At 44.8% G+C, this 25,609-nt stretch overlaps 2 long non-coding RNA genes across 2 annotated transcripts in view; one reads left to right on the top strand and one right to left on the bottom strand.

The window, feature by feature from the left end:
* The window catches only part of LOC146810987 (uncharacterized), a 1,144,084-nt gene that overhangs the window by 997 nt on the left and 1,117,478 nt on the right, over window positions 1-25,609 (top strand). The window lies entirely within an intron of this gene.
* The window catches only part of LOC146810990 (uncharacterized), a 711,140-nt gene that overhangs the window by 556,275 nt on the left and 129,256 nt on the right, over window positions 1-25,609 (bottom strand). The gene's annotated exons all lie outside the window — the stretch shown is intronic.

The raw sequence follows: 25,609 nt of genomic DNA, 5'->3' as shown, positions 1-25,609 counted from the left end.
TGCAGAGATCATTGTCTGCCCAGATACCTCTAGTAGTTAATACATGTCTGTTCTGGTAGAGTTTTGATCAGTCAAAGTTTGGGCTCATAAAGTAGTATAGAGCAGCCGCGGTCGGTAGTAGGAGTAACTGCAGGGCGGTGACGTGGGGAGGGGCAGGGTGGGGGGTAGTAAACTATGGATTACGGAGGTTTACAGGTAAGTTTACATATAAATTAATAAAACGAATTTCGTTGCGTGCACTGCAACCCCAAATGCGATGCTGTGCACGCAATGAAATTCGTTTTTATTAATGTACATGTTAACTTACCTGTAAACCTCCGTAATCCATAGTTTACTACCCCCCACCCTGCCCCTCCGCCTCCCCACGTCACCGCCCTGCAGTAACTCCTACTCCCGACCGCGGCTGGTGTAGAGGACTATGTGCCACCATGTAACATGCAGATTACCAATTTGTTTTTTATTTAGATAGTCTAGTGGGCTATTGCTTTTGTTACAGAGGGCCAGATGTACTTTCTCACGCAGCACAGTGTAGTAACAGTTGATGAGGTGAGAAGGAGAGAGCCAAATTTATTAAAATATGGCGCTCTTCTCCCCTCTCCCTAGCGCCGATGCTGAAATCAGCTGCCGTGCGCTACAGAGACACCTTTGAGCCATGGTGCAAGGGTGTCTCCGTGAGTCTAGCATAGCTTTTGTACTGGAAGGATATCCCTCTAGAAGAAAATATCTTGCATAGACTGACTCCACCCCGTTTCCAGCTTTGTATGTGTGCCGTACAGTGCAGCGCACGTACAAAGTCGGAAAAGGAAAGAGAAATTAAAGCATTTCTCCTTCCTTGCGCCTACTTTAAAAGGGAACCGTTTTCGGACGCTAAACCCTGTCTACTTTGTTTAGTAAATTGGGCTCAGCATCAGAGACCTTGGGTGGTTGCATGGGAATGCCCATGCACCACCCAAGGTACGCCCCCTTGGCGCTAAGTAATACAGAGCAGCGCATTACACATTATTTCCAGCACTGAACAAGTTTAGCGCTGGAAAGTAAGTTGGGAGAAAAAAAATTGTGCCGAGTTGCATCACTTTTGTGATGCAAACACGGCGTAAAATCTAAGTAAATCTTCCCCTGAGATAGTTTTCTTACTTCCAACGCAAATGTTGCAAGCCTTGTAATATATAACACAGTGTTCTGTTTAACAGGACCAAGGAGTTGCGTGCAAAAGCTGTAAGTCATAGGTTTAGAATGGATCGTTGTCGTTTTATCTCAATCTGTTATCAAAGATTGTAAAGAACGGTTAATTTGGGAAGGAATAAAGTCTTAGGACAGACAACCACAATCACTCCATTAGGTTTTATATGTATATCCTGGCTTTGTGTCTCTCCCGACCTTTTACTCTTAACATATAACGTCTGCAAGAATGGATGATCTCTGATTCCTACGCCCTATAAATTATAACCCTCTTTCTCTTATGTAACATTTCCTGTACACGCGTAACATTTATTCTGCCTCTGTTTGCGATGAAAAGTGCTGTGACACCCTACAATAGGATATGGCAGCGCTATTAAAAAAAAAAGAAATAGCAGTTGCCATTAACTTCAATATTTGTGTAGTTTATTACTCAGAAATATCAATCTTGCATTTTTGCTTTGCAAGCACATCTCTTACATAGGGAGTTGAACAAAGTTAAAAACCTGCCTCCAAACCAAAGTTTCTCTTAAGTACTTTTGAAGTGATAACCTTTGTGTTTTTCCATTGCATTGGCATCTACCTGTTAGGATCCAGATAGCTCCCATTCAGTATTCTACTAAACACAAAAGGAGGGTTGATAGCTCTTTAAATCAGGCCTTTGTTTGAGCCTAGCTGGAAGTGTAAATAAGAAAGCTCCCTTGCTGCCTGGTGAGCGAACACTGTAGTTTGGAAGTAAGGCCTTTCCTACGTCCATTCTTTCTTTTCTTCTAACTTCCCTTCTTACCTTCCCTTTTCTGCTTCTTTCTTTCCTCCCTCCGTTTTTTGTTGTTGCTATTTTCGTCATTTTCTTTCTGCGTGTGTGTGCCTTCTTTGCATTCCTCCGCCCCTCCAACGCTCCTCTGTCGTGGTTTCCTCATACAGTGGTATTTGCCAGCACTTGTCTGGACAAGTGCCAGACAGATCAAAGGAAAGGATACAATTTATTTCGACTCAGTATTGACTCTTCCCACTCCTTCCCCTCCCCCACAGCAGGTAGTGGAGCAGGGGCTTCACTGCACCCTTTAATGGCTGTGCTGAGTATAACATTACAGTAACTGTTTTGATAAGATATGTAGATGAAGTGATTGTCGTAAATATTGTTAATATGGCTGTAGTTTTGCTACTTTCTATCCGTTGACCTTCGCGCCGCCGTAGTTGTGGAATACTTTGATTTACACAGGATTTTTAATGTAATGTGAAGTGTGCACATTTGAATGTTTTCTCACTGAGCTCATACTCCTGTTTACTTTTCAAAATTGGGTAGATTGTTTTGTTCACCATTGTCATTATTGATTTTCTCATCTGAACTGACGCGCCCTTTGATCCTTGGCAGAGCCAGTACTTTGAGACAAAGAACAAGCAGTGCGTTTGCTAAAACGGCAAAAGTAGTGGGACGTAGAGGAACACCTCTTCAACATTTTAACACCCAAGAGCCATTGTAAGCTGTGTAACCCATTTCACACACTATTTTTTACATTTTTTCAAAGTTCTCTGGATTTTTCTTTGAATCCAGATTCAGAAAATTGCGGGCATGAATTCAGCATTGTGTCTTGTGTATGAAATGCAAACGCTGTCATAATATGTTCTTTCCATTTATTATATATTATGTGTAAGTATGAACAAACACAGACAAACCCAACAATTGTGGCTTTTGGCTCAAGCCTAGCACATTTAGCAGCTTCAACATGGGCAGCAGTAGCACACGCTTTTGTCATACAGGGCCTTGTTTAGTGTATGGTGGACGTCAAAAGATGGCGGACACTCCCTCTGCTGTGTTCAGAGTGCCACTGAAGATAATGCACTTGTAATGGGACTGGCTGGACGCAGTGACGGCTCCTCCGCTATGGTGTATGAGCGTCGCCCGACTGCTGTTAAGCAGTGTGAAGCAGAAACATCAATTAATAGTAACTTTGCTTTCTTTTTTTTTGCTGCTTCCTGCTGCTATGCGGGCGGGGCGGCTCGGGAGTAGAGCAGGGGAGGAGTGGTTTACACACTCCTAAGTGTGAAATGACTGTTTAGTCGGACCTCTCGGGCCGCCCAAACCATGGAGAACAAGCCCAGGCTCCCATTCCCTGGTTTTGTGTCCAACCAGGACGCTCAAAACCAATCACTACCCTGCATTGCAGGGTTGTGATTGGTCAGTGAGAGCCTGGGTGCCTACCAATCACAATGCTGCATTGCAACATTGTAATTGGTCAGTGGGGCCTGGCTCTGAAGAGAAGGAGCATAGACGTGGGACCCAGCGCAATATTAAATGTAGTTATTTATATTTTAAATGTTTTCTTTTAAAAAAAATATGCACGACCCCGCAACTGCCCCTACCCCCCCCCCCCCCAAGCAATGCCACCTGTAACCTGCCCACCCGCAAGCAATGCTGGCTGCCGCTGCCTGGACGTCTGTCTTTTTTCTGAAGGAGTACTGTGTCTGCCCAACTCTAAAAATGGTCGATAATATGGACAAGCGCAGTGCGAGCTTCCCTCATATTTACTGCATACAGCAGCACTGCAAGCTTCTCTCTCACACTAAGCACATACAGCAGGGGAAGCAGATAACATGCAGCTGTAAGGTTTACTTTCATAACTTCATTCCTGGTGAGCCATGTAGAGGAAGGGAAATCCTTGAAAGAGAGTCATTTTCTCTCTGGATTTCCCTTCTCTTTTTGAAACTCAGGAGCAGCAACATTGTCGTGGTGTAACCAGGGCTTCAAGTGGAAGATTTTTCAATATTATATACAAACCATAGTTGCTGCTTATGTATCTGCAACTAACAACCATTGACAAAGCCAATAGTCCTGACTTGTTGCAGGTATGATGTTACTTGGTGTATCATATATCTGGATGCAATGACAAAAACAGCAAAATACAAATCGAGTGGTACTCTATGCGAAGTAGAGACTTTTAGCTTACGTGTTTTTAAGCTACGCCCTTAACTACATTTGCCACGCACTTTGAGAGACCCCCCCAGTTTTTTCATATAGCCTTATAGCCCGCCGTAGCAGGCTATACCGGCTATTAAAGGCCCGCTGCAGCGTTAAAGGCCCGAGCCGGAGGCGAGGGACTTTAACAAAGCAGCGGGACTTTAATTGCCGGTATAGCCCTGCTACGAAGGGCTATAAGGCTATTAGAACATTCTGCCACTAGGGGGCAGAATGTTCTAACAAATTAAACAAAGCCTTCAGGGAGCGCGAGGGGATTGAAATCCCCTCAGGCTCCCTGAAGCCTTTGTTCACATCCAGAGCTGTGAACAAAGAAACATTGGAATGTTGGAGCTCCGGGCTTATACCGGCCATTATAAGCCCAGAGCACTCCATTGTTTTCAATGGAGCTTCCAACATTCCAATGTTCTAATCCCACTTAACGCCCTGGGGCGCCTGGCTGCCTGAGCTGAACTTTGCAGCAAAGGATTGGCGGTCCTCCCCTCTCATGACAAGAAGGCACGTTACAGATAGACTCCAGCCTGCGCACTTCTGTTTTAAGCCCTGAAGTTCCCATAGCTGAGGGTCAATCAGTGACACCTTGTCACAGAGTAGGTGGGGTCAGCAAGTCTCACTGACCCCATCCAACTCTGTGATGAATAAGGGATTTCCGTCTCCTCTCATTGGCCGGCCCAGGGTCAGCCAATGGGAGGAGACGGCAGTCTCAACCCGCCAGAAAGGTCGAAAACTTCTCGCCCGCCACTTGAGATAACCACTACAGCCAGTAAGTTTTTTTTTTATGTTTGGTGTGTGTATGAATGTATGTGCATTTATGCGTGTGTGCTGCGAATGGTGCATGTGTGTGTGCTTGTGAATGGTCGGTGTATGTGTGCACGCTTCTGCATGTGTGTAAGTGAGTGTGCATGTAAATGGGTGAGTGTATGTGTGCGCGCGTATTGCTCGACCACCCCCCTGCCTGCTCGAATTACCGTCCACCACTGAACCCAGAGTTTGCAGACGGATAAAGCGAAGTACAGCCTGGCACGCGTACACCGAGTCGGGGACTTCAGAGTTCAGTATCTCTAGTCCCTGGCATACGAGAGCTTTCACTACAGTTTCCCAAAATATTTAACAACAGTGCTTAGGTCGAACAGTAGCGAAACACTGCCATCTTGCGGCCTTAGTGAAAAGCGCATCATGTTCAACAGATCTCTCACCACTATTTATTCACGTAAGCACCCAAAATATCAATATAAATCGTCGCTCATACCAATGTACCGAGACAGTAAATTACCCAAACACTCCAGGGACATTTACTAAAGGTTTGCGCGGTGACTCGCATCAGCCAGGAGATGCACACGTTTAGCAGGACCAACACAAAGCAACAATAAATAAATACACACTGGATGAGGCAGGAAGTTTAGATGTGCCTATTACACAATTCAAAACACACAGTAAAGGTCAGTTGCTTTGTAAAACATGCACTCTTGAACACAAGTGAGTAGAACTTTCGCGTTTTCAATTTGTCCCTTTATCGTGAGGGTAACTTTTGGTCAATAAGGCATATTTAGTACAAGCGTCCTGCACACAGCGGATATTAAGACCACATTTTTATTATAGCATTAAACATGTAAATGCATGGCCCAGAGTCCACAGAAAAGACTTCTTGGGTGATGCTCTTGACATTGAGCACGTTGCCAGTTATGGTTCTCCAAGACTTGTAGGACGAGTGATCCTTTTCTAATAATTAATGAACCGTGCTGTAATAGAAATAATATACACTACACATGTATAATACCATAAGTCAAAAACACGTAGCCTTGACATTAGCATCCAAATAAAGAAAAATTTGCTAGAGACAGTTAATAAGATGCATGTGACGTAATAATGCTGAAACTGATACCTGCTGGCGCGCATGCTACGAGATTCACATTCACTTCATGGAAAACACTAGTGCACCTCCTCGCGTTTTTCTTTCACGCTATGTAATTATCTCTAATATCCAGCACTTTTCACGTTAGGAAAGCTTCTGGAATTTACAGAGTGTTTCCCTCTTTTAGAAAGTGTTCCGTCTTGGTTACAGAAGGAAAAGGGAAAGAGTGCTTCTCGAAATGGTTCAAATGGCGAGAGGATGCGGTCCGTCGGCTAGATTGTCGACTTTGGTGCTGTAAACCAAGGTTCGAGCCGGGGGGGTCATATCCACATTTTGTGATTCTGGGCAAATCACTTAATCTCCCCGTGCCTGAATGTGTCTTTGTGTAACTTAACTGGTGCTCATGTAAAGTGCTCCAATACCTTCGGGTCGAGTTCGCGCTAAATATAAATCTGCATTTAATAAAAAAAAAAAAAATACAAGCACAGCAAATAAAGAGAGTGCATAGCAAGCAGCTTGGCTGCCCCTTTTTAGGTCTCGCCTGGCGTAAACTGCGCACGTGCACAGTCTCGCTGGCGAGATTTAATGACTTTGGTTATTTTCTGTAAGGGGCTTTAAGCCCCGCCCCTCTTTTCCATTGGCCGGCGTCACCGTTTATGCTAAACGGTGGCCAGCCATTTGAAAAGAGCTGTTCATGATGTTTTAGTGTGGCTTTTTTAGCAGTCCCATTTGGACGGGCTCGTCCGCCTTTTGTGCGTCTCGAACGCTTTCTTATCTTTATGGGGCCATGTATTTCAAACACATGGCCCCATATAGACAAGAAAGTGTTCGCGACGCACGGAAGGCAGACGAGCCCGTCCAAATGGGACGGCTCAAAAAGCCGAACTAAAACGTCATGAACAGCTGAGCGCGGTGTTTTTGTACGAGACGTGGATGAATTTATTCGCCTATTTCCCGCAGTCTCAGCTCATATAGGTATGAAACGTCTTATGACAGCAAAAGCGCTTCAGGGGTTTGGCACGGAGCATGGACGCTATACCGCACATGCCGCCGCTCCTACCTGACACGGCTATTGTCTATCTAGCCTAGCGGCACAAAGGCGACTTCTTGAGAAGTGCACAAGTGTGCCTGTTGCTGTGGGAATGAACGTTTCACCCTGTGTTTGTACTTTTGACGATTTACCTGCTTTGGGAGGGGGGCAGGTTTTGCTGTAGCCAGATGTTTGGAAGGAGGTATTTTTTCTTTTTTCTTTTTGGGGATAGTATCACAAATAACGATGTGTGCTCCGGCGCAATGTGCACTCACCAGGGTTGTGCTTAATGTCTGTTGCTAATTCCAGGAGGGAGAGAGAGAGAGAGGGAGTTAGGGAGAAAGGGGGGACAGGGGTGCTAGGGAGAGATAAAGAGAGGGGGCGCTAGTGAGAGAGAGGGTGGTAGAGAGAGGGAGAGAGAGAGAACGGGGGAGCGAGAGGAAGGGAGAGGGGAAGTTAAGAGAGAAAGAGAGAGAGGGCTGGCGCTAGTGAGAGAGAAAGAGAGGGAGAGAGACAGGGAGAGAGAGAGAGCGAGAGAGAGAGAGAGATGGGTCTGTGGAAAGATAGTGAAATAGCAACAAAGTTAGAAAGCTGCAATGACAACCTGAAACTGTGGGATAAAGAGACAGGAAGTGTGAGCAGTGGGTTCCTAAACACATTTGGACCCCTACATTTTTTTTTTAACAAGTTAAACACTGAGCACTACCAGTGTGAATATTTTTTGTGGGGCGCCCCCCGACAAACACCGGACGGCACCCGTACTACGTCAGAGGAGCTCAGTTAAGGGACACGAAAACACGGTACCAGCTGAAACTGGTCAGTCAAGGCTGAAGGAACCAGAAGGCAGGGCGAAGCTGCAAAGTTCAAATGTCAATGCTCAGAAGTGAATGTGAGTTACAGATACACGAGATCACACGCGCGGTGGCTATGTCATCAGCCGTGTATTTATTTATATATATACCCCAAGGCTTCACTCGAGCTATTAATTCTCGTGGGCATCGCGCCTGGATCGGATACCAACCGATAACTTGATTACATCACAGTGCAAACAGAAACACTCGATTACACGCATAAATCGAATGAAATCCCTTCTATGTCTAAAGTTTGAGCCTCCAGCCCAAGAAGGACTGATGGTATTAAAGAGTGTATTGTTAAGCACCTTGAACAGCTTCAGCAACACGTCCAGTGTGTGTGTATTCCTTTGGTGTCCCATGCACGTGTGTGTGCGTGCCTGCACGTGTATAATTGTGTGTTTGTGTGTATTTGTACATGCCAGTATTTGTGTGTGTGCACGTGTGTGTGTGCATGTTAGATTACAATTTGTAGACAGACTGGACAATATTAACTAGCGCAAATATTGCATTTAGGGGTGTCCATAAAATCCACTTACGCCCCCCCCCCCCCCATCCACCACTATTAAATGGCTGATTTTAGGAATACGGGCACGGTTTCGCCTTAATATACACTCTGTTTTCCTCTCTTTCGCTGAATTTCAGATCTGGGCCCGCACCGAACACTCCTGCGTGTATTTTTATATGAGTAAACCACCCTTCGATTAGCACCTTCTCTCGCCTTTGTAACAGTTTACATTTTACGAAACAGGAATGGAAAATACATTAGTGCTCGGATTGGACAACGAATGTAAAACAATTTCAGAACAGTTGGCACACGTTGCTATTCTTTTTCTGTACAGTGTCTGAATATTCGTTTTGTTTCGCGAATCACTTTAAAGCGACGAGATGTCGTTTATCAGTTTCCTGCCATCTACGTTTGTTTATGATGCAATATGTCTGCAACAAATGTAAGGAATATTCTATTTTCTGAAATCATATATGTTTAAGTTTCAACAAAGCAACACATCTATCTGTTGAATGAGCCGTGTCACACGGTAGCAGGCTCGCTTGTCAGGCCCGATTGTGTTTCAGCAAACACTGTGGCGCTCATAAAGGCAGGGGTCAAGTACATCTCAGTTCCCCTTTGCGCCGATTCACCTACCGGACCGGCGGGGCAAAGGGACGTTCAATGCTAGAGGGGGCGCCACGGCTGCCGGTGGCCTGTCCGACCCAAGGACCAACAAACCTCGTGCCTGGGCGGGAAACCCTGTGAAGCCTCAGTCGTCCTCGGACACCTGACAATTCCACTGGGGAGATAGAAATAGTGTGTGTGTGCTTGTGTTCGTGTGTTTCAAACCTCATTGTTCATTGTGTCTGTGTGTGCGTGTGTTTGTGTGTGTTTCAAACCTCACTATTCATTGTGCCTGCGTTTGTGTGTGTGCCTGTGTGTTTTTGTGTGATGTGTGTGTGTTTCAAACCTCATTATTCATTGTATCTTCGTGTGTGTTTGAAACCTCATTATTATTAATTGTGTCTGCGCGTGTGCTTGTGTGTGTGTATGTCTGTGTGTTTTTTGTGATGTGTGTGTCTTTCAAACCTCATTATTCATTGGGTGTGTGTCTGCGGGTGTGTGTGTGATGAATGTGTATGTGTTTCAAACCTCATTATTCATTGTGTGCACGTTTGTGCGTGCATGTCTGTGTAAACCTCAGTATGTGTGTGTGTAAACCTCAGTGTGTGTGTGTGTGTGTTTTCAAACCTCACCTCATTATTCGTAGAGTAACTGTTGGGGAAAACTGCATCCGAAAAGTGGATGCATATGTCCCATTCCAATAAGATACCACCCCCCCCAGCACTTTGCTTTACATATTTGACGGTAAATTATACACTATTCTCCCCCATGCCACTGACACAGGAGCAACTAAAACAAACGCCTCCTTCAGATAAAAATAATCTATAACTACCAATAGTTACTGCCTTATTAATTTTCATAGCGCTTCAGATGCCAGGGCAAGCTTCCAGGAGCTGTTAAAGTTGAACATTTGCTTGAATGTGCACCGATTGGAAATGTCTGAAGACATATGCAGAACAGCATTAGCGTGATATATTTGGTAATAATATGCAAACACAATTTTCAACACTCCCCAACGGTATTTATAAGCATAACAGTGTCACAGCTATTAAAATAAATATAATTTGACAAAGTAGTCAGCGGTTAGGATAATACGTGTCTGCTTTACTCTTGCACGTCCCTTATTCCGCATTGACGGCTTTATCCCTGAATCAATAGTCGTTTTGTGCGAGCCAATGGCGTGCTTTCATATGCTCGAGGACGTGTAGCTGTTGACTTGTGGACAACTACCCCACAGTTAATTGAGTTTGTGGTTTTACATGCATTGCAGCCTTACCTTGGGTCCACCTAAAAAACACGCAGACCAATTACAGGGTACGAGGGTCAGGTGTGTGTGTTGTGTGCGTATGCATGTGTGTGTGTGTGTATGTTAACCCCTTGCATGCTTCTGACGGAACCACTCCGTCATGAGCCACGGGCGCCGTGTGCTCATGACGGAGTGGTTCCGTCATGCTGCGGCCGTTGGCTGCCGCTCCTCCCACGCGGCGCTGTTTCCCCACCTGTGCGGGCGATCAGCACAAGTGGGTGGAGTCATGACGGAACCACGCTGTCATGAGCACAGCTCGCCCGTGACTCATGACGGCGTGGTTCCGTCATGAGCATGGCGGCGCCGCAAACCCCCCAAACCCCCCCAGCGCTGCGGCGGAATTCGCGCCGCAGCGAAGGGGTTAATGTATCTGAGACTGTGTGTGTGTTGTGTCTGTATGCATGTATCTGCGTCTATGTGTGTGTGCTTTTATCTGATTCTGTGTGTGCGCATGTACTTGAGTGTGTGTATGCGTGTGTGTGTTTGTGTGTGTGTTCATGTATCTGAGCCTGTGTGTGTGTGCTTGTGTTGTGTGTGTATTGGTGTGCATGTATCTGAATCTGCATCTCAGTGCACCCATACAAAACGAATAGATGTTGTAGGGGTGCTTTTTTACTGATTGCAGTCTGGAATATCGAGTAGGTGATATTGTGATTTCTTACTATCATAAAAACCAAAATATAGAAGAACAACATTTTGAAAGGTAAGTGCATACAGGGAAGCATAGATTTACTACCCTAAAGTCTAAACACTATGTCCCTTGAAGATATCTATATATATTAATATATATATCATCAAGGTACATATATGTGGAGTTAGTAGGAATATTCCCTTCTAAATATTTAGGACCCACATCTTTTTTTTACTGCTTTTCATTCCATCGATAACAATGCTGTGGATTTCAAGTTACATGAGGAGCAATGGGATTCTAGACACAGTTTGCGGGCTTATGTTTAAAATGAACCCATATTTCCCCTTTGATTGTATGGCTCTCCAAGCCGAGGCCCGTAACCAATGGCTTCATTGATTCACTTATCCACCTCACTGACACAGCAAGTTGTGACCAGTGAGCACTTCTTTTCTAATATTGCAAGAAAGAGCAAAGTATTACAAAATGTTTTGTTCTTCCAATTAGAAAACCAAATCTATGAAGAGGAATTGAAGGAAGAATGTAAAGGACTGACAAAACCACATGCAGGATACCATGCACAACGCCTTCATCAATAGAGTCAGCTGGGGTGAACATAAGTAGCTTGTAAAGAGTTGCATTAAATGGATTACCTAGTAAATATCATAAGAAACACATGATACTTAATGCACAATGTAAAGCATAATTGCCTGGAGGTCTCAAACCTGTGGTGGTTGTTCCAATTAGAATGAATTATCAAACTCGTGTAACGTAACTGGTGCTATGTAAAGCGCTCTGATACCTGATTAGATTCGGGTCAAGTTCGCGCTATATAAAACTCTGCAACATTGCGCCCATTGCGTAGAGAGTGTACTTCTGTCCTCCCGGTAGGTACGTCCAACCCTTCTCATTTTACCAAATTGGGCTTGAAGTTCTACTACCTCAATACGCGATCATTACCCAGACATCAATTAGAAATTTTCCACCTCCTTGACTCCGAAAAACCTGATGTGCTCCTTCTTTCTGAAACCTGGCTTACGGATGACTCCTTACCAGACATTCTGGCCGCAATCCCTACGGGGTACTATATATTGCAGACCAACAGATCCTCTGGGAAGCCAGGTGGTGGCGTGGCTGCCATTATTCATCATGATCTTCAATTTGCCGCACTAACTGTCACTAATATTCCCTCTGCCGAGAGTCTTGTTATAAAGCTTGAGTCCCCTTATACCCCCCTCATTTGCACCCTTTTCTATCGGCCTCCCCATTCCATGCCTTCCTTCCCTGAGCTAGTTGGGGATCTAATCTCCCAACTAGTCATCAACAACTCTAAACTAATAATAATTGGTGACTTTAATTATTGGCCCTCTGACCCCAAAGAAAGTCTCAATTCCCGAGACTTTACAGATCTTCTCTCTGGCCTTAACTTTACCCAGCATGTCCACGCTGCCACTCATACTAAAGGCCATCTTCTGGACCAGCTCTGGACGGCCAATCTGTCCATCTCTTCCCTTTCCATTTCTCCCTGTCCTTGGTCTGACCACCACACTATCCAATTTTCTCTGGATTTGCCCCTTTCGGCTAAACCCTTGACACTGGGTAGGCTCCAAGCAAGGAACTGGAACCGCGCTAATAAAGATGAGTTCTGCTCCCTACTTTCCACCTCCAGACCTGTAGAAACTGATGGCCTCAACGATCAGGCAGAAGCTATCAATCAGTGGCTAGTCTCGGCCAGTAATGTCGTTGCCCCCTACAAACTCTCTACATGCAGACAACCTTATGACGCCCAGCGCTGGTTTTCTAAGGATCTGAAACTGAAAAAACTTGCTCTTAGAAAAGCGGAACGTTGTTGGAGACGTAACTACTCTCCAGATAAAAAAGGCATTTTCATCGGGCTCCTAAATGAATATAAAAAATCTATCATTGTGGCTAAATCCACATATTTCTCCTCAAAAATCATGAATTCCGCCACCAAAACTAAAGACATCTTCTCTATCGTGAATGAATTATCTTTGCCTGATAGAATAACTGTCAAACCTTCACCTACTCAACACCTTTGTGACGCCCTTAATGATTTTTTTATTCAGAAAATCATTACTATCAAAAGGAGTATTCCTCCGCCCACCACTCCCACAGTCTCAGGGACCCTGCCTAAGAACACGCAAGTACTAAATCAGATACCTCTGATCTCCAAAGAGGATTTCTTCACACTTCTTAAAAAGGTTGGCTCTGGTTCCCCTCTAGATCCCTGTCCCCCTCTCTTTCTCCAAGAAGCTTTCCGCTCCTGCCCGACCCCCCTCTTGCACTCCTTAATAACTCCTTAAAAACAGGTGTAGTTCCCGACTCCTTTAAAGTGGCAGAGGTCGTTCCCATTCTAAAGAAACCTAACGCTGACCCTTCTAACCTCACTAACTATCGTCCCATTTCCCTTCTTCCTTACCTTAGTAAGATCTTAGAAGCTCATGTTACGCATTGCCTTAGCTCCTTTATTGAACTTTTGTCTTTCTTCGACCCCCAACAGGCTGGTTTTAGGCCTGCTCATTCCACTGAGCTGGTCATACTTGCCGTCATGAATGAGCTCAGAAAGGGGGCCGATAACAATCTTCCCCAGGCCCTTGTCCTTTTGGATCTTTCTGCCGCCTTTGACACGGTCGATCATACACTTTTGATCGACCGTGTCAGGGAAGCTGGGATTCATGGCACAGCTTTAAAATGGATCTCCTCTTTTCTGGAGAATCGGTTGCAGGCTGTTCGCCTTGACACCTTTTCTGCCAAGAGGACCAGTTTGACCTGTGGTGTACCTCAGGGGTCTTCTCTTTCCCCTCTTCTATTTAATTTGTACATGTTCCCTCCAATCCATTCCCTCCGCAACTTTGAGGTAGCTTGCTTTAACTACGCTGACGATCTCCAACTTGTGTTTAACATCAATTCCTCCCCTATGTCGGTTACCAGCTTTCAGGCTACCTTGTGTTTCATTAGGGACTGGATGAACGCTAGCCAACTCAAACTTAACCCGGATAAGACTGAGCTGGTTCTGAGCGGTACGTCCAATCCTTGGAACAACAACTTTTGGCCTCCCATATTAGGCAACCCCCCTTTACCTACTAAGTCCGTTAAAAGCCTCGGAGTGATAATCAGTAATGATTTGACCATGAAATCTCAGATCAGCGCAGTTACATCTTCATGCTTTTTCCATCTTCGCAGAATCCGCAAGATCTCGAGATTTCTAACCACCGAGGTTCTTACCGTGGTTCTCATGGCCTTAGTCATCTCTCGGTTAGATTATGCCAATTCACTTTATGTTGGTATTCCTGTGTATCAACTCCACCGCCTTCAATTGGTCCAGAATCAAGCTGCTCGGCTCATCTTTCATCAACCACATTCTCAACACGTTCGTCCCCTTCTGAAACGCCTTCATTGGCTTCCTGTGGCCAAGCGTTGTTTGTTCAAACTGGGCTGTACTACTTTCAGAGCCTTAGCCGGTCTTGGTCCGGCTTTAATTTCCTCTTTAATTTTTCGCTACATCCCTTCTCGTGCTCTTCGTTGATCTCATGCTAACTTTCTCACTATTTCTCATTATAACCGGAAAAAACATGGTGCACTCAGTTTCTCTTTTCTGGCTCCCCAAATATGGAATTCTTTTCCCTCGGAACTCAGACTTGAAACATCTCTTCCGCGTTTCAGAATCCTTCTGAAAACTCTCCTATTCACTCAGGCTTACCTATAACCTCTTGGTTCAGTACACTGCTGCTACAGCGCCATGAAACCGTCTTGGTGTACGTGCGCTTTATAAATAATTTTAACATAACATAACAAATATCATACCATTGACTAGAATAAGTAGCAAACAAAAGTATTGTTTTTATAACAATATAAAGGAAAAATAAAAATATTAAATTCCACAAAAATATTGGAGATCCATATGAAAAAATATTAATATATAAACATATATTACCTCCATAAATCAATGTATATTAAAAAAGAACGAAAATATATTCTTACTGCATACATGAATTATAAAGAAGTGCTTACAGTACTGCGAATAAGCAGAAAAATATTAAATAAGTACCATACCAAAAACATTCAAAATTGCAACGGCAACAAATAGGAAAACACTACTAATTATGAAGATGTATAAATAGAAGAGATGCCAAGTAATGAAAGCTCCTGCACACCTGCCAGAGGATCGACTGGACTCTGTCTGAAAGAAGCACCTTCACAATAACAAGCATTTGCAATGCAATAGGTCTCGCATTTGTGAGAGTTTGTGCTATTGGCATTGTAAATGACAATACCTTTTATTTATGTGTTTTAAAACCTGCAAGTGCATAAACACGCCCTTTGTACTTATAGTTGTTGCTCACAAGAAGGAAGGCTGGCAGTAACCACGCCTCTTTTAGTGCCAGATTTGCTTCTTGTAAGCAAGTACTATAAAATGAATGAATAAATCAATAAATTAGTACTATAAGCACAAAGTGCATGTTTACTCACAGCTTGCAGTTTTTCAAAACACATAAATACAAGCATTGAAAATGCAATAGGTCTCGCCTTTGATTAAGTTAAAGCCATTTGCTTTGCTAATGGTATTTTATAGCAAACCAAATGGCTTTAACTTAATCAAAGGCGAGACCTATTGCATTTTTAATGCTTGTTTACAGTCCTCTTCTTGAAAGGGAAGAAGCGCTTGTGTGCGCTAATCTGTTCCTCCATGCGTGATTCTGACTGAGGTTCTATTTCAGTGTCAGCTGGTGAACATTGAAAGTGGTGAGGCTCAATAATACAGGCTCCAATTGCAGCAAGTGAGTGGAGTGAGCGAGCCGAATTCTCCTTGAAAGGTTCGAAGACACTTACCCCTCAAGCAAATTTAAAAAAAAATGGTCAAATAGTGCATTTTAAAGCACAATTTTCACACAGACTTCAGACCTTTCATAATGTCCCAAACCAACGAAATGCTTCAAAAGAGTTGACACATTGGGGGATATTTACAAGAAAATTATGGTGCAAATATGCCAAGAATTACCACCAGTATGCCAAGACCAGCATTTTGCCCATGGGTCTCCCATGTGCCAAGTATTACCACTACTATACCAGTACCAATTACTTCTTTTACTATGACAGTAACACATATTGCCTCTAGTATGCCATTGTCAGTTATTCCCTCTAGTATACCTGTACCAAATAGTACCTGTAGTATGACAGTACCAAGTGTTACCTCTAGTATGCCAGTGCCAGTATTTAATCATGTGTGCTGTTATGCTAAGAAGCATGCCAATAGGCCAATGGCAGCATGTTGCAGTCGATGTCTCTATAAGTCAAGAATTGCCTTCAGTATGTCAGAGCCAACTACAAACATGCAAGCACCACGCCAGATTCTCACTTACTCATGCGCCTTACGTTCACTCACTCACACTCCTGCTCAGTTGAATCTCTTACTTACACACATTCTTACCTTTACTCATTCGCACTCACAATCCTCTTTTTTCATTTACCTTTATCTACTTACACTTACTCTTACACTGACTCGCTCATTCTCACTCAGCCTCATTCATGTCACTTAATCTCATTCACATTTGCTCTCACTTTTAATTTCACTCATGCTTTCTAACTTGGATTGACTTGAACTTATTCTTACTTGTTCTTTCTCACTTACTCTCACGCACTCCGACTCCACCTGACTTATTCTTACTCACTCTTACTCAGGCATTTTACTCAAAGATACAGTGACTGTCTTTCACTGTCATGCACATTCATTCTCACTCATACTCCCTCACACTCATTCTTAGTCACTCTATGTAGGAAGCTGGCTCTGTATATAATGTACCAAAGTAAGGTATAGTGTCCACAGTGTCCAGTGGATCCCCAGAGGCTTCACAGAGGCTAAAGTAGATAATACTAAAAGCTCTATTTGTGGTAGTGTGGTTGAGTAGTTAGGCTTATCACTGGGTAGTGTTAAGCATTTACTCTACACACTCTGACAAGAAATGATGGCACACACTCAAAGACTGAATCTAGATGAATTGTTTTGTATAAAATGTATTACTTTGTTATTTTATTTCTAGAACCAAGAGGAACTCAGTTGCAGGTAAGTAAGAGTTTCAAAAGTAGTAATACTTTTCAAGTGCAGTCTGAATAATTTTGCAAGGCAGTAGAAAATGCTTTACAGTATTAAAAATTATTTTGTAGAATCAGATTGGAACCGTAGAACTGTGCAGTAGAAGTAGATAGACTTTTGTATGCAATAGGTTTGTAAATGCAATGCAGTCCTTTAGGAAGAAAACAATGTTATCCATTAGCAGGTAAGTATTCGACTTACAATCCCAGTCTTCGGGGGTTTTCACCCCCACTGGGCAAGTTTCAGGTAGGTACTGCACCACCAGTAGCACTGGGCGGCCTGGTGCAGAGGTCACTGGGCCCAATGTAAATCAATGGAGGCTGGGGGTACCTCTAAGAGGCACGGTTTGCAGGTAAGTACTACTCGTTCAGGGCACAGGCCCGGTGGTTAAGATCAGCACGGGGAGGGGGCACAAAGCAGCACCAAAGCTACACCACCAGTGGCATAGGGGTGGCCGGGTGCAAAATCAGTGTCGGGCGCCCAATGCTTTTGAAAGGAGATTGTCGGTCGCACAAAGAGGCTGCAGGCTCAGACCAGGAGGCTGGTTGAAGGTGACCACCAGCTGGGCAGGTAAATTGGAGGGCCTGGGGAGGTTGAGGGACTGTCGGTTGAGCTCCCCAATGCCGGGGGCTGAGGATGTAGGGGTACCTTTTGGTGTCAGATCTTTTGGGTTGGAGCCAATGGTGGTCAGGGGTACCCTTCATGTTGAGGCTGTAGGAGACTTTGTGGGGTCCAGGAGAGGTCTGCTTCTGATGGATATGAGGTCATGATCGCTGGGTAGACTTCACAGGACAGGTGAGCCACTCGAACTTGGGCAAAAGAGTGGCAGTCTTCCTGGGGTTCTTGCATGTCACACTGTCTTCTTTGCAGGCTCAAGAAGCAGGAGATAGGCTGGTAGGACTGGGGACAAGGCAGTTGGTATGTTCTTGGTTTGCTGCATGGCGTCTTCTTCATCCGTCTTCGTCTTAGGTTGCAGGAAACTCAGGATCAGGGATGCTCCTAAATACTGCATTTAGGGGTGTTACAGGTACTGGCAGATGGTAGCCAATGGGCTACTTGCCTTTAGGGTCACTGCATCCTTAGAATGTCCCCTTCTTTTGGGGAGGGGGCATCCCCCTAACCTGATTGGGTAAAATCCTTCCATTCAAGATGGAGGATTTCCTAAGGAGGGGGTCACCTCGGCCCAAGGTACCTTAGTGGTAGTCCTGGCAGAGAGAGAACACACCTCCCCTGACTACTACTACTTTCCACACCAATTTTGCTGCCAAAAGTGGGGCTTGGGCAAGGGGACGGGCATCACCACTAGCTGGAGAGGCCCTGGCTAACATATCATAGGGCAGGCAGCCTTTGAGGCTCGATGCCCTGAATGCTGTTCCTGCTTGGAGGTAGGTGTGAACACCCCAATCAGCCTTTGTCTCTGACCCACGAGACCACAAGGGGGTCAGAAACATGTAAGTGTGTGGCAGGCTGGTGCGGACCAGCCAGATGGACACAAGGGAGTTGGTCCTTTTTCAAGGGGCATCTCTAAGATGCCCTCTGAGTGCATTTTGTAATGAATCCAACACTGGTATCAGTGTGGGTTTATAATGATGATGAGTTTGATACCAAACTTCTTAGCATTCAGTAAAGCCATAATGGAGCTGTGGAGTTCGTAATGACAAACTCCAAGCCCATGTACTCAATCTGGCTCTACTGCACTTACAATGTCCGTGAATGGGCACAGACACTGTAGGGGTATATTGCTCATGCAGCTAATCTCTCACCTGTGTTATAGTGCTCCCTGCATTAGGGCTGCGAGGCCTGCTAGAGGGGTGACTTACATGTGCCACGGGCAGTGGTCTGTGGGCCTAGCACACAGGGATGTGTAAACAAATTAGAGTTTATCATGCACACCAATCACAGCCAAGTGTAAACAAATGATCCAGAAAACTAAAACCGGTTTAAGCACTTCAGTCTATAAGAAACCTACAGACAGAAACAATGCATTGTTTTATCCCCGTTTTCACCCTCCAGATTTAATAAAAAATCTTCCTTTCTCCCAATTTCTCAGAATTCAGAGAATCACATCCGATATTGAAACCTGCCAGAAAATGATAGACGAGAGTAAAGGCAGATAACATGATCGACACAATCCTGCTAAACTACTAGATGACACTGTAGCCAATGTTAATCGATTATATAATCGCCATTTATTGAAAAACAAACCAAAGAAGTTTCTGACAGAGTTGTGTTTGTTTCAAAATTCACCACCAAGTCTTTGACTATTAAAAAAGTCATCAATCGCAGATGGGAACTGCTAGAGAATGTACCTGATCTCAGTGGACTTTTTGACACCAAACCTCTATTCGCCTACACGAGAACATAAAATCTCAAGGAATCCTTAACACAAGTAAAACCGCAAGCACTATCAACCACACCAGAATTGCGTTCATTGCAATAATGTGATATTAGGAAACACTATTTCGCACCAAAGATCAGGAGAGATCATTAAACTTTTACACTCCACGGACTGTAATTCACAGAACGTGATTTACAGCATCAAATGCCCATGTGGCATGTTATACATTGGAAAAACTGAGAAAAAATCAAACCTTGAATAACCGAACATAAGAGCATGATCCGAAATAAAAACTTTAATTAAAATTTGGCTTTTCATTGGTTAGAACACAAACATACCATTTCACGACTACAATTTCAAATAATTGAAGCAGTTCACACACACAGGCCTCAATAATGCTCAGCTGCTCTCACAAAGAGTAATATATTGGTTAAGATGCTTTGACACTTCAGACCCCAAGGGTTGAACGACAAAGTTGACATGAGTTGTTCCTTATGAGCGTTTGCAATCATTACTATACACTTTGTCATCAACATCTTGGTATTGACTGTTGGTCAACATCTACTTTAAGCATATTCATTTTGTATACTGATTACATATCTTTATTTATTGTTTACTCTTCTCTTTTCGGGTATTTTTTTTATCTTGTAGGATTAAAAATTGGGTGATAGTTGTGAATTGGTTGCCCTCTTTTTTAGGTCGAGCTTTGATCGACCTGTTTGGCAAACCCACCGACTGTCATTGGTTACTATCTGTGTCATTGAGAAATGCTGGCCTCTTACTGGTGCATTTCTGTTAAAGTCCCTCCTTTGTATGTTTAGTTCTCTTTCCAGTGATTTCACTCTGAGAACAGTTGATTTGGCCATCGCACAGTATAGCTGTGATGGCCTCTCTTCCCTCCTCCCTTCCCTCCTCCTATCTGCCTTATTGCAGATCAGCCGGAGTTGTTTGCATTTATTTATGCATTTTTTTAAATAGCGCAAGCTCGATCTGTAGATATTGGAGTGCTTTACATGAAAGCCACATACATTACAGAAGGACACATACATTTTTGGTAGGCGCGTGGAGATTAATTTACTCATGACGCCTGAGTGGGCAGAGTCTGTGACTCCGGTGGCCGCTCCTGCTCGTGTCTGGCTTTTTTTTATTTTTTTATACCATACTGACTTCTGACTTTTTAAAAAGTTGCGGCGGCTATGTCCAATCCAGTCAGTTATCCCCTTCAAGGCGCCTTCGTGGGGATCAAATAGGGGGTCCCCGGAGAACATATCACATACAAGCCAGTTGCGAAGCATGGTAAAAATCCCCGCTCCCACGGGGCCACGAGGGAGAAATGTTTATTGCTGTCTGTTCTGGTTTTACTAACACGTAGTAATGTAGGCATGACATCACCTCCAATGTGGGACATGTGTGTTGTGAAAACCACACTGTTTGCTGCTTTGCCCTTTCAAGTATGCACGCGCAGGGCCGCCGCCAGGTGGATGAAAACCAGTAGGTTGTTACCACACGAACCTAAAGTCATTTTAAATTGTACTGTGCAGGTGGCAATCCGAGAACAGGAGGGCACCGCACTCCCAAAAATATTGCACAGCTATTGTGCCATCAATGCCTGTCCCTGGTCCAGCCGGGCTAGCGTTCAATAGTTCCTGAAGGGCAGAGGGCCATGAGGTCTACTGGACCGCCAGGACAGGCTTCCCACAATTAATTCACTTCCTGCCACAGTCATCCTTACTTCCTCTTGTGTGGTGCACTGTGAGAGAGGAGGGGAGCCACTGCATTAAACTAGCGTTTCTATTAGGCACAGCTGCATTAACGGCTTGCAAGTACGTTGCTTCAGTCGTGATTAGATGTATTGTCATTCCTTTGAGCATTTATACCTAACACAGTAGAAATAAAAGAGGGACTTCAAACACACAGAGGCAGGGCAATGTCTGAGTGGTCTCTCTTTTCCTCTCACTTTATGATCCACCGAGGGGGGGCCCCAGCCCCTCTGTCCTTTTCAGGCTCTCCTCCGGGCTGTACAGGAGCAGCATGAAGCAGGTGGGACTCCAGGCCCTCGCTACCGGAAGTGGACACAAGGTATGAGAATAAGGGAAAAGACGAGGAGCAATGAGACTGGCTGAAGAGGAAGCCACATTCATTGGGCAGCACTGACAAGTATTAAACTGCTCCTGGCCCTGTTTTTCAGTACTCGAGCATATTGGGTCAACACAGGGTCACCTGGCTTATTGGGCAGCAGTTTTGCAAATTGGGGAGCAGTGCCGCATTGAATCGTATGAACACATCTCCACGTGGAAACCTGAGGCGAACGCAGTCCTAGTGACCAGGAGCCCTAGCATAATGGTCTAGCATGCCGGATTTAATGGGCTGAAAGCCCTGGCACACCGTGCGTCATTGTCACAAGTTCATATGGCAGAACCATCACATTTTCTGTACTATCTCAGAGATTTTAAGTCGTGTTCTGATAAACTGGGTAGCACCTCAGCATTTTGTGCAGCGCCCCAGCCAACTTAAGCACCACAGCATACAGGCCATCATCCACAGCTTTCTTCGCATACCTTTGAGTACATTCTGACATAAACAGAAAGGCTGTTATATTGCACAGGGCCCTGATATCATTGGCTAAACCTCTGAATATTTAGAAGTCTGTGATGTTTTGGGCTGTACGGGGATATATGATGGCAGCCCTCTAGTACATGATGTGACCCCGTTGATATGATGGCAGTAATTTTGAAGGCATTTTAATACCTATTTCAGAAGATCTGCCATGACTGTCACTGGCTCGCGGACTATATGACATGAGTGTTTTTAGGTCGAGCCTGTGCAGCGCATGTGCTGCTCTGCGAGCCATTCTGTATTAGAGTATGGACTCGAAGCCCCACCCACCCTCCGCCCATATTTGTCATTGGCTTGTGTCTTTGTCCTTCATAAATACTGACTTCTGATTCGTTAATAGGCTTGTTTGTCCCTCCTTAGTACCGCCTTGTCTTCATTTGTAACCTCCCATGAGAACTGACCCTTTTGCTTGGTTGTTACACAGTGCGTCTTGTTTACTCTGTAAGCACTATTTTCTTTAATAGTTGCTCCTACTGCAGGCACTCTATGCTTTCTTGCTACATTTATCGCATTCAGCACGCCATGCGCTCTTCCATGGGTACTTTGACAAAAAAAGCATTTGTTTGTCAACTCGACAAACAAATGCTTTTTTTTTTTGTAAAAGTGCCCCATACCGTGCTTTCACTTTAGTAGCGGCCGCCGACCTTAGACACAGCTCGTCTAAAGAAAGGGACGTAGCCTCTAGTGCATGCACAGCATGGGGCGCTTGTAAACAACAAGCATTTGCAATGTAATAGGTCTGGCATTTTAGAAACTTTGACGTATTAGTAAATGACAATGCCTTTTATAATTTTTTTTTTTATTATTTATTTATTTTTTTAATTTTGAAAATTTTATTGTGCAGAAAGAAAATTACAATCACGGGCCTACAACCACCAGGGCCGGCCGCTAGTAGGTGAGAGATCACACAGTGCAATAAAGATGACTGGCCCACCGGGGACCCGCATAATACAGAAGAGCATACTGCACATAGAGGAAATCAGGATACACCCTTTTAACATAAATAACAACTTAAAACAAAGGCGAGGCAAGAAAACATAAGATGGGCGTCAGGCCACAGCAGGGGCACGTCCATATCCGACCACCTGATGGCAGTCAAAAACAGAAAAACCAGGAGGTAGGGTGGGGGGGGGAGGGACGGGAATACAAATCTATACTCATGTGCCAGATAAGTAAGGAACCATCAAGGATCAGGGGGACATGGCTACATCAGACGTTTCCATCAGGGGGGGAGCACAAATACTTCCACGATACGCATTCCACTGCCCCCAAATTCTGTTCCAAGCCCCGGGCTTACCACGAGCCACATAAACAGTCTTTTCCCTAAACATGCACCAGTCCATGTTCTCCTTCCAGACAGACACGGTGGGGGCCCGCTGCGAACCCCAAAGCTGCGCTATATCCCTCTTTGCTATCATGTTCCCCAGGGAACCCCACCGCGTCTGGGCAGCATTATAGTCATTGGGCTCCCACACATTCAACACACAACGACGCACCTCCGGCAACAGCGTGACCCCGGTGACTCTCCCCATAACCTCATGCACCTGACGCCAGTATTCCACCACCTCGCGGCACTCCCACAGGATGTGGAGAAAGGTGGCACTGTGCCCACAGCCACGCTTACAGAGCCCATCTTCAGAAAACCCCATCGAGACCAAACGGGGGCCCGTAACGTAAACGCGATGGAGGATCTTAAGCTGGACCAATCGGAGACGGGCCGGGATGGCCACCTCCTTAGGAGATGACAGCGCGGACTGCCAGTCCTCGTCGTCCAACTCAACTCCACCCCCCCGTCCACGTCTCCCGTAGACGCACCAAGAGGTCAGCCCGGTTATTTATCAACTTTTTATATATCAAGGAGATAGTACTATCGGGAACGTGACCGTCGAGTATGCGGTCCTCGAGGGGCGAAGACACAGGGACCGTGGACCCTTCCCCAAAGACCGAGAGCAGGGCATGCCGAACCTGGGCATAGCGAAAAAACTCCCTCTCACTAAGATCATACTCGCTTCGGAGCGCCGCGAAGGTCTTGACCGCGCCCTTGACCCACATATCCCCCACTCTGCTAATACCGATCGTGTCCCAGTGCTCAAAGCCTTTCGTCGTCCAAAGGCTCCCCAGGCGGTCTGAGGCAAACAGGGGAGTAGCACACGTTAAACGCTCACCCCACCCCATCGCAACATTCGCCGCCTTCCACACCCTTACCGCAATCTTGGCAGGGCCCGTGAGGGTACCACCAGCAGATCGGGAATAAAGCGCTCTGTTGTAATTACCGCCGGGAAGCAGGAATTTATCCATCTCATACGCCGGGTTCAGACCAGGAGCATACGTGGCATGGTTAATTGCCGACAGTTGAGAGGCCCAATGCCTTTTATTATTGCAGGTTTTTTAAACATAAATAAAAGGCATTGTCATTTACAATGTCAATAGCTCAAAATCTCGCAATTGCCAGAACTATTGCATTGCAAATACTTGTTGTCTTGGAACTGAAAGTGCCACTAAGCAAGTGCGACAAAATTTACACTTTGTGTGGTGGACTGGTGCTTGCCCCTGAGTGCCCCCCGGAGCGACAATCTGGGTAATTATAGTAGTGACAGGAAGATGACAATCTTACAAGTGTGCGCCAGTGCAGCTGCATGCGACACCTGTAGTACTGTAAGCTGCAACACAGGCTTCTTTATCAAACAAACATCATTATAAATGACACAAAACAGCGTCTGCATTTTCCTTTGACAGTGATTCTCCATTACACTATTGAAAACGTATATAAACAATGGAATTTTCATTACCCTCAAAGAGTTTCTTAATTGAAACCAGATCCCTCGTTTTTGCCCCTCCTTCCATCCAGTTGTTAAAAATGCCTTTAAAAAGCTTTAGCAGTAGCTTTGACAGCGCTTCCGTGTGTGTCTTTCCCTCGTTCTGTACCAGTGGTTGTACCTGTGGGGGGCTGTTGGAGGTAAAATGTACAGAATGGTATCATCTGATCCCCATTGCTTCTGTTCATTTGCTATTTAGCGTGGTGTGTGTGAGAGAGAGAGAGAAAGAGAGAGAGAGGGAGAGATATGAGAAGTCTTTGCTAGGCCTCATATTAGGTAGATAGCACACCCAAGCCGAACTGCCACCACGGCAGAACAAGCACTTAACATAGTCTCTCTGGAGAGAATCTCCTTGCAGCTAGGCAGTTATGTCGCAAATGAATAGAAAAGAGTCCGCAGTTTGTTCGCAAATGCGTCAAAGTAGCTCCTGCATCAGTGAAACATATAGACTCCTCATTGTATTTTATGGAGGGTATCTTTCGGTATCAATGTTCGTGTGTTTTGGTCATGTTACCATTTCTAACAGAATGATAATACAGAGCAACAAGAGGCATAGAAGAGCAGGAACAGGCTGAGCAAAACATCAACTGATAGATGCCATTTTCTTTTTTTTTAAATACATGGCTGCACTTCCAGCCACTGCACTCCAGCACTGACTGATTGACTGCCTATCCCAGACCTAATTTCACAGTTTCTGTCTAGCCTCCTTATTCCCTCGATCCTCCCTTTCTTATAGACCTCCTTAATCCCCTTCACTTCTTTCCTTCATTGCTTCCTTACCTTCCTTCATTCC

Source organism: Triturus cristatus, chromosome 7 (assembly GCF_964204655.1).
Source record: "Triturus cristatus chromosome 7, aTriCri1.1, whole genome shotgun sequence".
In the NCBI taxonomy this organism is placed as follows: Eukaryota; Metazoa; Chordata; class Amphibia; order Caudata; family Salamandridae; genus Triturus; species Triturus cristatus.
Note: the sequence above shows the minus strand (reverse complement) of the source record. Positions and strands in the feature narration are given on the sequence as shown.